Genomic DNA, 15,066 nt, shown 5'->3' on the forward strand with positions numbered 1-15,066 from the left:
GGTGTGAGTTGGTCATTTCATTGGTTCCAGAATCTTCTTGAGTAGAGTTTGCAAAGTTTATACAGGGTAAGAAAACTTCACTACCAGATAGCCGCAACCCACTATCCAAGGACATGATCATGTTCAGTAAACACACACTCATTTTGGCCCAGAATTCAATATTATCTTCCATTAGCTAAATTTAAATATATTTACAGGTATTCAAACCCTGCTAACACTTGCTCTGAGTCCAAATCAAAAAATAAATAAAGGTATAGATTGATTATATCAGCATCAGTTTTTTTCTAAACCATAAAAAAAACAGATTTTTTTAAGACCTAAATGTCTCTAATTTCTTCAAATGCAGGGAATGGTAAACTTTTCTGTAAAAGGTCAAAGAATAAATATTTTATTTAGGTTTTGGGGGTTTTAACTACCTAGCTCTGTCACTGTAGTGCAAAAGAAACCTTAGGCAATATGTAAATGGATTGTGTGGTCACCTGCCAGTAGAGGGTCTGAATCCAGGGGAATGAACATTCCAGAGGTACTCTGAATAAGCCACTTTACATGTTCTGGCTTTGCATTTTTTCCCAACTTAAAGCAGCTTCTTTGCCACTTCCCTTCTGCATGGTTATCCTAGGATATATTCCAGAAACATGGTGAATCCCCTTGAAGTTTTCAGAGCTCAGGAGCAAAGAATGTCAGATCTAATAATCGTTTCTGAGTAAGTACTATCTAGTGTGAGGGATTTTCTTTCTGTTTGGCCTCTGAAATTAACTGACCAATCTATAAAATTGAAAGGAAAAAAAACCCCCACAATGTGGGAATCTAAACGTTCTTTTTAACACAGCCGAGAGGCTAGAGGCTAAGTGAATGCCAACTAGCCTAGCAACATCCAGAATTCAAGAAAGGTAATTGTTTACTTGGTTTACATCCTCTCTGAATCATGACAAGAGTTCTCTTTTTCTTTCCTATGACAAGAGTTCTCAATGACAGCTCTACATCAAGCTTCTTCTAAGTGTGGGGGCCTTTGAGGGCCCAAAAGCTACTGAAAAACATATACTATCCAAGATAGATGGCTTCCATATTAAGACAAGTCTTGTCACCCAGGGTGAGAAAATGGCTAAAAAATAGCAATTTTAAGTTTCAGAGTTAGAATTGGTCAATGTTATTCAACTGGAAATATGAATTGTACTGTTTCTTGAATATGGAGTTAAACTACTGAAGGAACAAAGATGACCTTGAAACAATATTTAAGCTTAAACCATTTTAATCTTAAATGTGGTGATAGAAGCTACATTTTAGTTCTGGAAATCAGTTACTGATTATCTGGGTCAGATAGCAAAGGGAAGCTATTCTTTATAGTTTAGACAGATACTATGGGAATAAACAACTATTCCTTGAGCTTTTGACTACAGCTGAGATGTCTGGGGCAGTGAAACAATTTTACAGAACACAGGGCCACCATGGTCTGACATGTCACTGGCTTAGCCCTGGTTCTTAATTTATTCCTAATATTTAGCTCTATAATTAGTCATTGGATGTACTTGAGGTGGGGAGAAATGGAAAGAACATTGGTCACTTTCTCTTTCCTTTCTACCTGGACAAATGGGTGGCAATGATGTGAGCAAGTGTACTATTTCACAGATTCAAAGTTCCCTTGACTGGGCTTCTCCGAGTTTCAACCTGGGGTGAAGAGAATGAATATAACTATTTGGTTCTTATGATGAGCTACATCTTCCAGCCACACAGCTTTTATAGTATTTTAGGTACTATTTCCATCTCCACCTCCCAACTTTGTTTTATTTTTCAGTTGGTTTAAAACTCAGACAGGTCCTCAACGTGAGACAGGAATCTATCAGAATCTTAGAGGAGAACATAGGCAGTAATCTCTTTGATATCAGCCACAGCAACTTCTTTCAAGATACGTCTCCAAAGGCAAAGGAAACAAAAGCGAAAATAAACTTCTGGGACTTCATCAAAATCAAAAGCTTCTGCACAGCAAAGGAAACAGTCAAAAAAACAAAGCGGCAACCCACGGAATGGGAGAAGATATTTGCAAATGACAGTACAGACAAAAGGTTGATATCCAGGATCTATAAAGAACTCCTCAAACTCAACCCACACGAAACAGACAAACACATCAAAAAATGGGCAGAAGATATGAATAGACAGTTCTCCTATCAAGAAATACAAATGGCTATCAGACACATGAAAAAATGCTCATCATCATTAGCCCTCAGGGAGATTCAAATTAAAACCACATTGAGATATCACCTTACACCAGTTAGAATGGCCAAAATTAACAAAACAGGAAACAACATGTGTTGGAGAGGATGTGGAGAAAGGGGAACCCTCTTACACTGTTGGTGGGAATGCAAGTTGGTGCAGCCTCTTTGGAGAACAGTGTGGAGATTCCTCAAGAAATTAAAAATAGAGCTTCCCTACGACCCTGCAGTTGCACTCCTGGGTATTTTCCCCAAAGATACAGATGTCGTGAAAAGAAGGGCCATCTGTACCCCAATGTTTATAGCAGCAATGGCCACAGTCGCCAAACTATGGAAAGAACCAAGATGCCCTTCAACGGATGAATGGATAAGGAAGATGTGGTCCATATACACTATGGAATATTATGCCTCCATCAGAAAGGATGAATATCCAACTTTTGTAGCAACATGGACGGGACTGGAAGAGATTATGCTGAGTGAAATAAGTCAAGCAGAGAGAGTCAATTATCATATGGTTTCACTTATTTGTGGAGCATAACCAATAGCATGGAGGACAAGGGGCGTTAGAGAGGAGTAGGGAATTTGGGTAAATTGGAAGGGGAGGTGAACCATGAGAGACCATGGACTCTGAAAAACAGTCTGAGGGGTTTGAAGTGGCGGGGGGGGGGGTGGGAGGTTGGGGTACCAGGTGGTGGGTATTATAGAGAGCACGGCTTGCATGGAGCACTGGGTGTGGTGAAAAAATAATGAATACTGTTTTTCTGAAAATAAATAAATTAAAAAAAAAAAACTCAGACAGGTAAGGGGTATCCTATAGGGTTTATTAGGCACCATAAACACCCCCAACACTTTCCTAACTCATTTCTCTGTTTCAAATCATAATGTCCTCCAATCCTCCCTCTGCACTGCTGCTGGAATAGTCTTCCAAACACATATCTGAGCTTGTCACTACTTTGTTCAAAATATTAAGATGATTTATCTTACACTCAAGAAAACATATTATATAGTAAGTGAATGAGAATCGAGTTACTACAGGAATAAAGTTGAATGAATTTTCTTTCTTTTTAAATGTATTTTCATTTTATTAAAAAAGTTCACTATTTATAAATTTAGGACCTTATGAATAATTGTATTAGTTTTCTAGTACTGCCATAACAATGTCACATATACTGTGCAGCTTGAACAACAGAAATGTATTTTCTCACAGTTCGGGAGGATAGAAGTGTGAGATCAAGATTTTGGCAAAGCTAAATAAAAGTGAAGACACAGAAAGAACATCAGGTATGTGGATGTAATGTTATGAGGATGAGGTAGTTCTCTTCCTGTATCTTCACATGATCTTTGCTCTGTATCTTTGTCTTTTTCTCTTCTTATAAGGACATTGCTCAGACTGGAATAGGGCCTCACCCTAATGGCCTCATTGTACCTTAATTATTTTAAAGGCCCTGTCCCTGAGTACAGTCACAATCTGTGGTGTTGGGGGTTAGAACCTCAACATATGAATTTGGGGGAGGGGAATATGATTCAGCTCATAACAGTAACCAACAACTTAATGCAAGAAGCTAACAAGTTACAGTTCACCAATATGCCTTATGATAAAGCACAGATCTTAAATATAATATGTAATGGTCTCCATGTTCAAGTCTATGTCAGCCATTCCAACAAAGTCTTTCACTTCTTGTACTAAGTTTCAGACTCATCAAACTACTTGCAAATTGCACCTTGCTGTTTTATGCTGCATAGCATATGTGGTCTGTTCTATGCTAGAGTTGCCCTCTTTCTCTAACAAACTCCTATTTATCCTTTAGACCCAACTCAAACTTCATCTCTTCGCTGACCACATTTTTCCTTATACATATGTACATATGTTTGACAGAAACTACCACATTTTATATATATATATATATATATAAAATTAGAATTGCAAAATTAGAATATAAATTAATATATATACATAATGTGGTAGTTTCTGTTACACACACACGTGTGTGTGTGTATATTGTGTGTGTATCAGTCTTTCCTACTGCACAGGGTATCTTTGGGGGCACTGATAGTATTTTATTTCTATTTTATGTCTCCAGTGCTCTCATATGCTTGGCACACAGTGGGTACTCAGTAAACATTTGCTGATGAACACACAAATAATTGGGTTATTAAAGAAAAAATAGACTTGTTTAGTGTCACTCTTGCCTTATGAAACTGAGGGCTATAAAGGACAACCGAAATAATTTTCCATAATACTTTTCTGGAACCTTTGTCAGAATGGTGAACCTTTGTCAGAATGGTGAACAAAACAAACCACTGATCTGACCCACATTATCATTTTGTTAGAGGAGGGTATCTTGGCATTTCTTCCTAATCATTCTAGGTGTTTTATGAACCAGGTAATAGAGAATAAGGTCCTAGAATTAAAGGTAGAAAAAAGTAGGCAGAAATCAAGGTCAGATTTTGCAAGTCTGAGCTTGCATGCACCAAAGCCAAAATCTGAGGAAGAAAGGAAAGGAGAATGAGACAGCTACAGTCCAGGTAGCATGGCAGCTGTTAAGACCACCTAGGGCTTAACTTGATTACAGTTGGCAGTAGTCTCATATCATTCTGATCCTGGATTCCAACTTAACAAATTTCCTCCCATTTGGCCATTTCAGTCCCCCAGAGATACATTTTTTTTTAAGATTTCTAGTCATGTATCATTTTCCTAAATGTGCCAGAAAAGCAAGGATGATGTTTTATACATATTTGGTATGTCATATGCCACCTAGAATTCCAATTCAGTTAAGCAAGGGAAATAGTTGTTGATTATGTTAGAAATTTAAAAGGAACATCATTTGGCATGCAAAAAACATAGGTAGATACAAAGGAATAGAGGGAAAACAGAAAAAAAAAATCAACTGAGCAAGTGAAAGTAACAATGGTGGGGTTTTTCCCACCATACCTACTTTACCTTGAGGTACAGCCAGTGACTACATGGTTTTCTTACCATGACCTATTTCTTTATATTCATTACAGAATTGCAAGACAAAAGACTGCCTTTCTCCAGACTCATCTTTGATAAATGGGTCAGTTCCACTGGCTATCGTTAGTGACAGTCCTTGGTCTTGACAGCCTGACTTAATTAATCTATTTAATTTATTGATCAAGTAGATAGAAAAAGAACATTCTCCATTAAATGGGTTTTTTATCATCCAGAGTTATAGAGCTAAATGTCTTCTTAAAATCTGAAATTTAGTTAGTGCATGACATGCTGTCTGTCTTAGAAACTCTTGCAAAGAGGAAAATGGAAAGATTAAATATGGCTCTGTGGCTTTAAGTAATGACCAAGAGGTCAGACTGTAAAACTGAACTCTATTATGCCTGTCTACTTCACTGAAACTGCAATGCAAAGCAATATTACCTCCAAGTAGTTTTAGGCTGATGCCTGAAGTTACAGTCATTAAACTACATTACATATGTTGTGCCAATCAGGCAGGTGATAAGGTATGATTTTCTGAGGTCCATTATATTCATTAGAGAGAAGGTGGCTACTTTTATACCAATTAGAATAAATTCCCTTTCTGTCCAGATCCAATAACTTATTTTCCCCCAAATTATAGGCTGTAGCCAACTCCCTAATTTCAGTCTGTAATAATCACAGCATCTACCATTAATTGGGATCTAGGGACTACACCTTAATGTTTCTTATTTGATCTATACACCAATCCTGTCAGAGAAGTCTCATTATATATGCACTTTTTGCAACTGAGGAGACTGAGGCTCCAAGACATTATACGGTAGGGCTGGAGTTTGAATCCAAGCCTGTGTTATTGCAAAGCCTATGCTCTTCCCACTATACCTTGCTGCCCCAGGCTTATCTTCCTTTAGCACATGATTTGATACTTGATTACAGCTGTCTTTGTGTCACTTTCAGGTTGTTTCATATCTCTTTCAGCAAACTAAAAGACTTTACTTTATCCTTTCCCTTTACTTTTGGCCTTTGGGCACCCAGAAGATTCATGGGTAAATAAGTGTCCAAATAGAGACAACCATGTATATTTCATAAAAGAGTAGAAACAATGAACTCTTTAAGGTTGACACAGCATTCAAGGTGGAGGGAAAAACATATTAACTATATAGCATGACACCCTAGTAGCCTCATTAGAAATAAATTTAAAAGCCATTTGAACAAAACCTCAATGGGAGAAGAGCTGAATAGGGTAGGTCAATCAAGCCATTATCTATATAAATTTAGTACCATATTACAGTTTCAGAGTCTCAGCAATGTGAGAAAGAGATTAATCTCTGGTCTTCCTTGCAATCCCATTTTTATTTATTTCTAGCCAGCTGTCTAGCTAAAGAATGACTCTTCCTGTTCAAAGGCTAAATGAAAGGTCATTGACTCTCAGAGATATTTTCAGATCCTTTGGGGAGAAAATTGGCTTTTGCTCTTGTCTCTATATGTAATACTACTTCATTCGTATTATTCTGATTTGAACATTTTCTTATAAATTGTTCTTTTTGAAATGCAAAAGTCTTATTTCAGACCAGACACATGTCTTTATACTAAATCAAGAGCAGAAGAGTGAAGATGACATGGATGGTGGTTTAATTTTTGTTAAGCTTACATTTCTGTTTATGAACTCTTTGGAAGAGGTAAGGGCTCTAAAAGCATTTAGAATGAATTTTAGATGCATTTCGGAATGCATTTCAGGTTTATCCTCTTTTAATTATTGGCTATTATGAAATTCAGAAGTTGGGTTTTACTTTTTTGCAGTTGGATTTTATTTTGAAACAAGTTTGTTTTCAAGTTTGTGTTTAGCTTTGCCATGGTTTATGGTTCACTAAGAAAATTAACAACTGGGTCTGATTTTAGACTTAATGAAGTTTATGCCAATAGGAGGACTACAGTTGAGGTCAAGTTCCACTCTGATTGCTGAAAATCCTGTAAAGTATGGGCTGGTGGTACCAAAAAAATTGTAATTAATGTAAGTTGCAATCATTTAAAGATTTTCTCTGTGCATCTATCATGTTCAAAACTCTCTGTTAGATGGGGGCTTAAGTGGGTAGGAGAAGAATAAATGAAACAAGATGGGATTGGGAGGGAGACAAACCATAAGTGACTCTTAATCTCACAAAACAAACTTGAGGGTTGCTGGGGGGAGGAGGGTTGGGAGAAGGGGGGGTGGGGTTATGGACATTGGGGAGGGTATGTGCTTTGGTGAGTGCTGTGAAGTGTGTAAACCTGGCGATTCACAGACCTGTACCCCTGGGGATAAAAATATATGTTCATAAAAAATTTAAAAAAACCTCTCTGTTAGGCTTAAGGATACCAAGCAAGTATAGTTTCTACTGTCGAGGAACAAAGGAATCCCAAACCTTGGACACCATAGTAGTTAGCAGTTAAATCAAGGAGTATTTTTATTGAAATACAATTAATATACAATATCCTATTAATTTTAGGTATATATCATAGTGATTCAATATACTTATACATTATGAAATTATCCCTGCATTAAGTCTGGTTATCATCTGTCACCATACAAAGTCACTACAATATTATTGAATATATTTCCGATGGTGCACATTATATCTCCATTACTTATTTTACAGCTCAAAGTTTGTATCTTCTAATCTCCTTCACCTAATTTTGCCTGCTCCCCAACCCTTCTCCCGCTGGTAACCAACAGCATGTTTCCTTTATTTATGCATCTGTTTCTGCTTTCTTGTTTATTAGTTTTGTTTCTTATATTCCACATATAAATAAAGTCATAAGGTATTTGTCTTTCTCTGATTATTCCACTTAGCATAATACCCTCCAGGTCTATCCAGGTTGTCACATATGGCAAAATTCCATTCTTCCTTATGGCTAAATAATATACCTCTCTGTGTGTATGTGTGTGTACGTTATACCACTTCTTGTTATCCATTCATCCATCAATAAACACTTGGGTTGCCTCTATATCTTGGCTATTGTAAATAATGCTGCAATGAATATAGGGTGTTCTCTTAGAATTTTTTTTTATAATTTTATTCAGATAAATACCCAGAAATGGAATTGCTGGATTGTAGAGTAGTTCTATTTTTAATTTTTTGAAGAACCTCCATGCTGTTTTGCATAGTGTGCACATCAATTTATATTCCTACTAACAGTGCACAAGGGTTCTCTTTGCTCCACATTCTCACCAATATGTATTTTTATCTTTTTGATAATCACCAATTTGACTGTGTGAGGTGATATCTCATTGTGGTTTTGATTTGCACCTCCTTGACAGTGATGCTGGGCATTTTTTTAAGTGTCTACTGGCAATCTGTATGTCTTTTTGAAAAATATCTATTCAGGTCCTTCTCTACTTTGTAACCAGGTTGCTTTTGCTCTTGTTAAGTTGTTTATGTTCTGTATATGTTTGGGGTATTAACTCCTTATCAGGTTTATGATTTGCAAATACCTTTTCTTCATTATGTTACCTTTTTGTTTTGTCGATGTTTTCCTTTGCTTTGCAGAAACTTTTTAGCTTGATATAATCCCATTTGTTTATTTTAGCTTTTGTCACCATTGCCAAGGAGGCTTTAAAAAAAAAGATTTATTTAGTTCAGGGAGGGAGGGAGAGAGAGAATCAGAATCCCTACCAAGCACTCATGGAGCCTGAAACAGGGCTCCATCTCACAACCCAGAAATTATGACCTGAGATGATATCAAGAGTTAGCAGCTCAACCAGTTGAGCCCCCCAGGTGGCCCGCCAATGAGCCTTTTGATTTATATTGTCATCATGGTACCAACACATACCTTATTTGTCATTATTCACAACTGTATTAAAGTTGAAATTCTTCCTTTAGCCTTAGGACCTAAACGAGGAAGACTATGGGTACTGGCTGACTGAAAATCTGCAAGACTCTTGCCCACTGAATTGTAAACATAAGGGTATCCTAAATACAGTGATCCTAATATTCCCTTAATTTTCTAAAAATTGGTTTAAAAATGAAGATTTGTTGAGTATGTATGACTATACAATTGCTACTGGAAGCAGGTACTATAGGGACAAAAATATGGATGTAGAAGAAGAAAGCAATGACATTCCATATATGATTATATATGATTATGATTATATGATTATATATAATATATATATTCATATATATTCATATATATAATTATATATGGAATTATATATAATATATATTCATATATAATCATATAATCATAATCATATATGTGATTATATAATCATATATATGATATATATCATAATCATATATATATTATATGTGATATATATATGATTATAATATATGATTAATCCATAATTAATCTGAATCATAAGAGGGCTTAAAGCTACTACCCAGACAGTAGTGTTCTACAAGTCATCACATTTTCATGTGTTCTCAGTTCTCAAATTGTAACCTGAAGACTGTTGGTCTTCAGACAATCCATGCGGGCTCCTAATTTTAATTCTTAGGCCCACACAATACTAGTTTCTGGGAAGAAAATATGATAGCAACACTTAATAAAGAAACAGATCTTATAAGATTGGAATATTATAAAAAGATCCATTAATTCTGGAGTGGGAATTTTCTTTGTGGAGAGCCAGAATTGGGGTAAGTATGATTTGCTATATCTGTGAACTAAAAAATGTTTGAAAATTACTAACTTACTGTGATCTGGTATATTTTTATATACTTCACCTTCTAGACCTTGGAGTATCAAGAATGGACAAAGAAATTTATACAGAGAATGGATAATGTCATTTCTCAACAACTTGCTATCTACAAGTCTAATCTCTTAAATCCTATACCTATATGCCCCAACCTGTTTGACTTTCTCTTTCTGCTAGGGAGACCCATGACATTTTCAATCACTCTATAAAGAACTGACTTGTCAAATACTGAAGAGTCAGGATAGAGGTGGGAGTTCTCACCTCCAAAGGCCAAATACATGTTTTCTCAGTTGCATGTAAGACAACCAGTATATTTTTTAAGTTTTGAGAAGTGCTGAAATTAATAGTGGCTTATCACACATAAAAAATAATATGGCATCATGGGAATTTTCTCACCCTACCTTATAAACAGTACAAGACAGCCAACTTCACTTACATAGAGAAAACAAAGTTTGAGAGCAAAGTTGAAAAACTGACAGAATTGTTTTGAACCACTGGAATAGTTAAAAACAGATTTATACTGAAATCTCACATTCTGATTAGAATAAATTAAACCATAGACTATATAAATCTTTATAAAGCATTACAAAAATGATTTCCTCTATAAATTTTACCTATTTGTGAATCAAAGCTATTAAAATCTTTTGTTCTTGATAAACTAAAAAATTCATATATTAATTTAGCTTTTGAAGATAGTTTTACAAAGGCCAAAATAAGCTACCAATTTCTTTTTTTCTTTTTTTTTAAAGATTTTATTTATTTATTTGACAGAGAGAGATCACAAGTAGGCAGAGAGGCAGGCAGAGAGAGAGAGGAGGAAGCAGGCTCTCCGCTGAGCAGAGAGCCCGATGCGGAACTCGATCCCAAAACCCTGAGATCATGACCTGAGCCAAAGGCAACGGCTTAACCCACTGAGCCACCCAGGCGCCCCAAAGCTACCAATTTCTAAGATCTGAATCAGTATATTAGTACCACTACCATTATGCATAAAACACTGGTAGTAAGCATGGCAGAAGTGGGGGTAGTTAAAGAAATATAAGAAATTATTCCAAGAGTATGTGCATAACCTCTAAATATGCAAGAATTCATAACAAAGAATGTAGACATTTAAAGGCATTTTAATCATTCATGACATTTCAAGGTCAGGTGGCAAATAATTTCTTATCAAGCCATTCCCTTTTGGTTAGAGACTAATTTCTGTCATCCATTTTTCATGTGAGCTTCTGAGGAGTTTGTCTTGATTTATTTCCCTATTGTGAATGTGAATGTTGTCTTGTTGACTTTTCCAATACACAGCTGAGTTTTACCACTTAAAAGGCTTTAGGCTTTGAGATAATAAATATTTGAATAGCAGGTAACTAAAATTTTCTATGTCTCATATATTTTATGATCTTTAGTCTAGAGAACATTCCCATAGGAAAAGACATCCCAAATGATTTGGTTCAATCTTCTTGGGATACCATATACTGTACTGTTGTTTTGTTGTTTCAAATTGTATTAATGACCCTCTGGTGGAAGAAGGAATGCAGCAGCAATGATAACAGTAATTCCAACTACCTTACATTGAGTGCTCACTCCATGCCAGGCACTGGGTCAGATATTTAACATATGTTAACCCATTTAGTTGTCCTCATTTTCAATAACCAAGCCTTAACACAATTAAGAAAATTACCCAGACTACCATAACTGATAGTTCTCAATTTTCAGAACCCAGGTTATCTGATTCTAGAATGTGTGCTGTTAACCATGTACTCAAGGAGATCTTGTAGACTCTTTAAATATGTAAAATACTCTGATAATAGAAATCTGGGCTGTTGTCCATAGTTTTGGCTTAATCTACCCTATACTGATTTCTTAGATTCCCCCATTTTGAATCACAGTTTTCTCACCTCATATCAGCCTTGTTTTCTAGAACACTCTGGTCTAGATTGCCATTCTCTTGCTTCATCCCTTTTGCTTGGATTCCATATTCCTGCTCCCTATCCATCTGAGTAAGTGGATGCCAAGTCCAGCTGGACCATCTTGGTCATACCAAGTTTGCTACCCCATCCATCATCCTGGAATGGGAATCCCAGCTCTTGTCATGTTTTCTAGACCTTTGTCTGAACATCAATTTAAGAACCTTTATTTGTGAGTTAAGAAGATGGGGATCTGTGGGATGTCTGATTGGCTCAGTCAGTTAAGCATCTGCCTTCAGCTCAGGTAACAATCCCAGGGTCCTGGGATGGAGTCCCGCATTGAGCTCTTTGCTCCGTAGAGAGCCTACTCCTTCTTTGTCTGCTGCTCCTCCTACTTGTGCATTCTCTCTCTTCCTCTGACAAAAAAAAAAAAAAAAATCAGTAAGATCTTTAAAAAAAAGGAAAAGAAAAAGATGGGGATTTTTTTGCAGTCCAAGGCAGAGGTCAGTTCCTTATTTAGTCCAAAACAAATAGACATGCTGAAATGAGGAACAGAAGCTCACATTGTGACTTTAGAATCATTTATAAAACTCTTCTGTATAACATACTTCATTCACAAAAGATTTTGGCTCTTCTAGAAAGATGTGACAACTTACCATTAAGGAACCACACTAATAGAATGGATACTTTCAAATTTGATATATATACTTCAGCAAATCAAAGTACCAGCCGGGAAGGAAAACAGTGTCCCTTTCTCTTATTAATCCATACTGATATGTGAGAAAAATGGCCGGGGCCAGAAAAATTAGTCTTGTGACTCCCTCATGCCTCAGCCCTATTTTGTGACTTCTAGCTCTTTGGCACTGACTCTCAGTTTATATCTTATTTATCCCCTTTAGATATTGCTTTACAAATGTTCTCATACATTTTTCAAACATTCTATTGCCTGCTTTATGCCACAGCATCCCCAAAGGCAAAAACATTTTCTTTCTTTTGTAACCAGCTCCCACTTCAGTTTTTCTGCATACAGTGGGTGCTCTACACATGCTGTTTACTGACTGTATTCTTACTGGAGAGTGTCTTTGGGCTGTTAGGATTCCATACTTATATACAGGAAGTCAACAAGAAAAGGCAATTTCTCTGAATGCTTTCCCAAATAGACTGTGTGGAATTATGCCATTTTTTTATGCATATGTAGTTAAAACCTATATGGTGACTCATGAAACAATGTCACATTTCACACTTAGGAGTGATTATGAATAATTATCCCTGGGTTTTGGTTTGAAAGGCAAAATGAAAGTTCTAAATGAGTCTTTTTGTTTTTTTCTAATCACTTAATGACACCTTTTAAAAGAAAATCAGGGCTGCCCAATGACCTACACATCTGTTTCTGAAAACCTGAATGTAATCATGCAGAAGATCTGAGTTAGGTAACTGCATTCCAAATACAAGTCACTAACATGAAAGATTTAAATAAACTGATCCCTGAAATATCAAAGTCTATTTGTCCATTTAAGAAAATGTGCATAGTCTAAATACAGCTCCAACAGCTTTTTGTTGTGCCGATGACCTTTCTTAAAACACCACTTAATTAGATCACGCTCATGCTCAAGGACTTTTAGTAGCTCACCATTGCCTAAGAAATGAATTCAGATTCCTCTGCTTGTTCTCTACTTCTTTTACAGTCCAGTGTCATCTACCTCACTATGCTCTTTCCAGTACCTTGCAACACAGTTCCTCTTGTCCTGTCAAGCTATGTTCTTCAACGCTCCCTTGCAACACATATAGTATGCTCCAGAGAGTTTACTCAGGTTTTTAAACTTGTCAACCCCCCTCTTCCACCATGACTGCCACATCCTTTTTCACCAGTCTTTGTGGAGTCAGCTCAAGTCCTACATTCCTCTATGATGCTTTTCCTTATATCTGCCCTCTATAATGATCCATTTTGCCTACCAAATACTAAACTGCCCCAGTGCTTTGAATCTTCAGTCAAAGTCACTCTATTCTGATTTCATAAGGATACTGCCTCTGATACCAGCTGATGCCTCTGATACCAGATACCATTCATGTAACACATGATTATAACTTATTTTTGATATTTTATGTTTTGTACATAGCATTCATCATGCCAACAAAACTGTAAGCTTTTCAAGGCCAAGAATAATGATCAATTCTTCTTAATATTCTCCACATTTCCTAGCTTGTACAGCTAGACTAATAGTAGGCACTCAATAAATACCTGACTTAAATTACATTTAAAGACTGTCTTTTCTTTGGAGTGTATCTGTTAATTGCCTACATGTGGATGTGAAACCAAAGGGAATTTTAATTACCCACAAGTAAGCTTAGCAGATTCTATTAGTGTCGTGGCCAGATCCTTTTTATTAGGCTGGTACACGTACCATCCAGCTTCTGTGAAGGTTGGCTGCTAATGATTTACAGCTGCATCCTTCTCAGGAGCTGATAGAAGCCACTTCACCTGCATATGCTAAAGAGGTTATACCCTATCCCAGAAGCAATGTATAGCCAATGATATATGCACGGTACAAAAGTCCATTCTCCTTGCCTCTGGGCAGGACAAGCTCTGTGATGTTTGTTCATGTTCCAAAAGCCTCCGTGGAGTCAACCTATACTTCTCCTGAAGTCACAGACTTACTTAACTGCTTCTGCCCTATTCTGTTCTCCCTAGTCCTTTGAAAGTTTTTCCTGAGTTCACCCCTCAATAAACCATTTGTACAAGAATCCTAATCCTAGGGTTAGCATGTAGGAAACACTACCCAAAACACAAGTATTTCCAAAATAAATAAAGTGTAGATGTTTATAACTGCTATTAAGTAACAGTCTTAAACGACGGTCAAACAATCTTTGACAAACTCTGCTATCAGGGAATATGACATTACCAGAAAACATTACCATCCTTTCAGATAGCCATATAAAACTTTGGAGTGACTTGCTGTCAGTAATATACATGGTATGTGAGAAATGGAAGTGAGCACAAAGAGGATTCAGCCCTGTGGTTCTCAGCCTCAGATCTCCATCTCATCACAGATAAGGAACACTCTGCTCCTAAGGTAATGGTAGTTTTGAACTTCAAAGAGGTCAGAGGAGTATGTTAAATCTTGGTTAGGAGATAGGGAAAGCTCAGAGTTGATTCTGATAAATTATACCCACCCCAGATCTAGTTCAACTTCATAACTTTTAAAAAATCAGGAAATGCAAAAGACATAAAGGCAACTTCCGCAAGGTTATAAAACTATTCTACGGCAAAGGAGGAATTGGAACTCATATCTCCACATATCTAGTACAGGATTTGCTCTAATGTAGCATTTCCCAAAA

At 36.5% G+C, this 15,066-nt stretch overlaps 1 protein-coding gene across 1 annotated transcript in view; it reads right to left on the reverse strand.

Moving 5' to 3' along the window:
* Positions 1–15,066, reverse strand: part of IL1RAPL2 (interleukin 1 receptor accessory protein like 2) — a 1,343,934-nt gene that overhangs the window by 1,028,346 nt on the left and 300,522 nt on the right. The gene's annotated exons all lie outside the window — the stretch shown is intronic.

The sequence above is a fragment of the Neovison vison genome, chromosome X (genome assembly GCF_020171115.1).
Source record: "Neovison vison isolate M4711 chromosome X, ASM_NN_V1, whole genome shotgun sequence".
NCBI classification, from domain to species: domain Eukaryota; kingdom Metazoa; phylum Chordata; class Mammalia; order Carnivora; family Mustelidae; genus Neogale; species Neogale vison.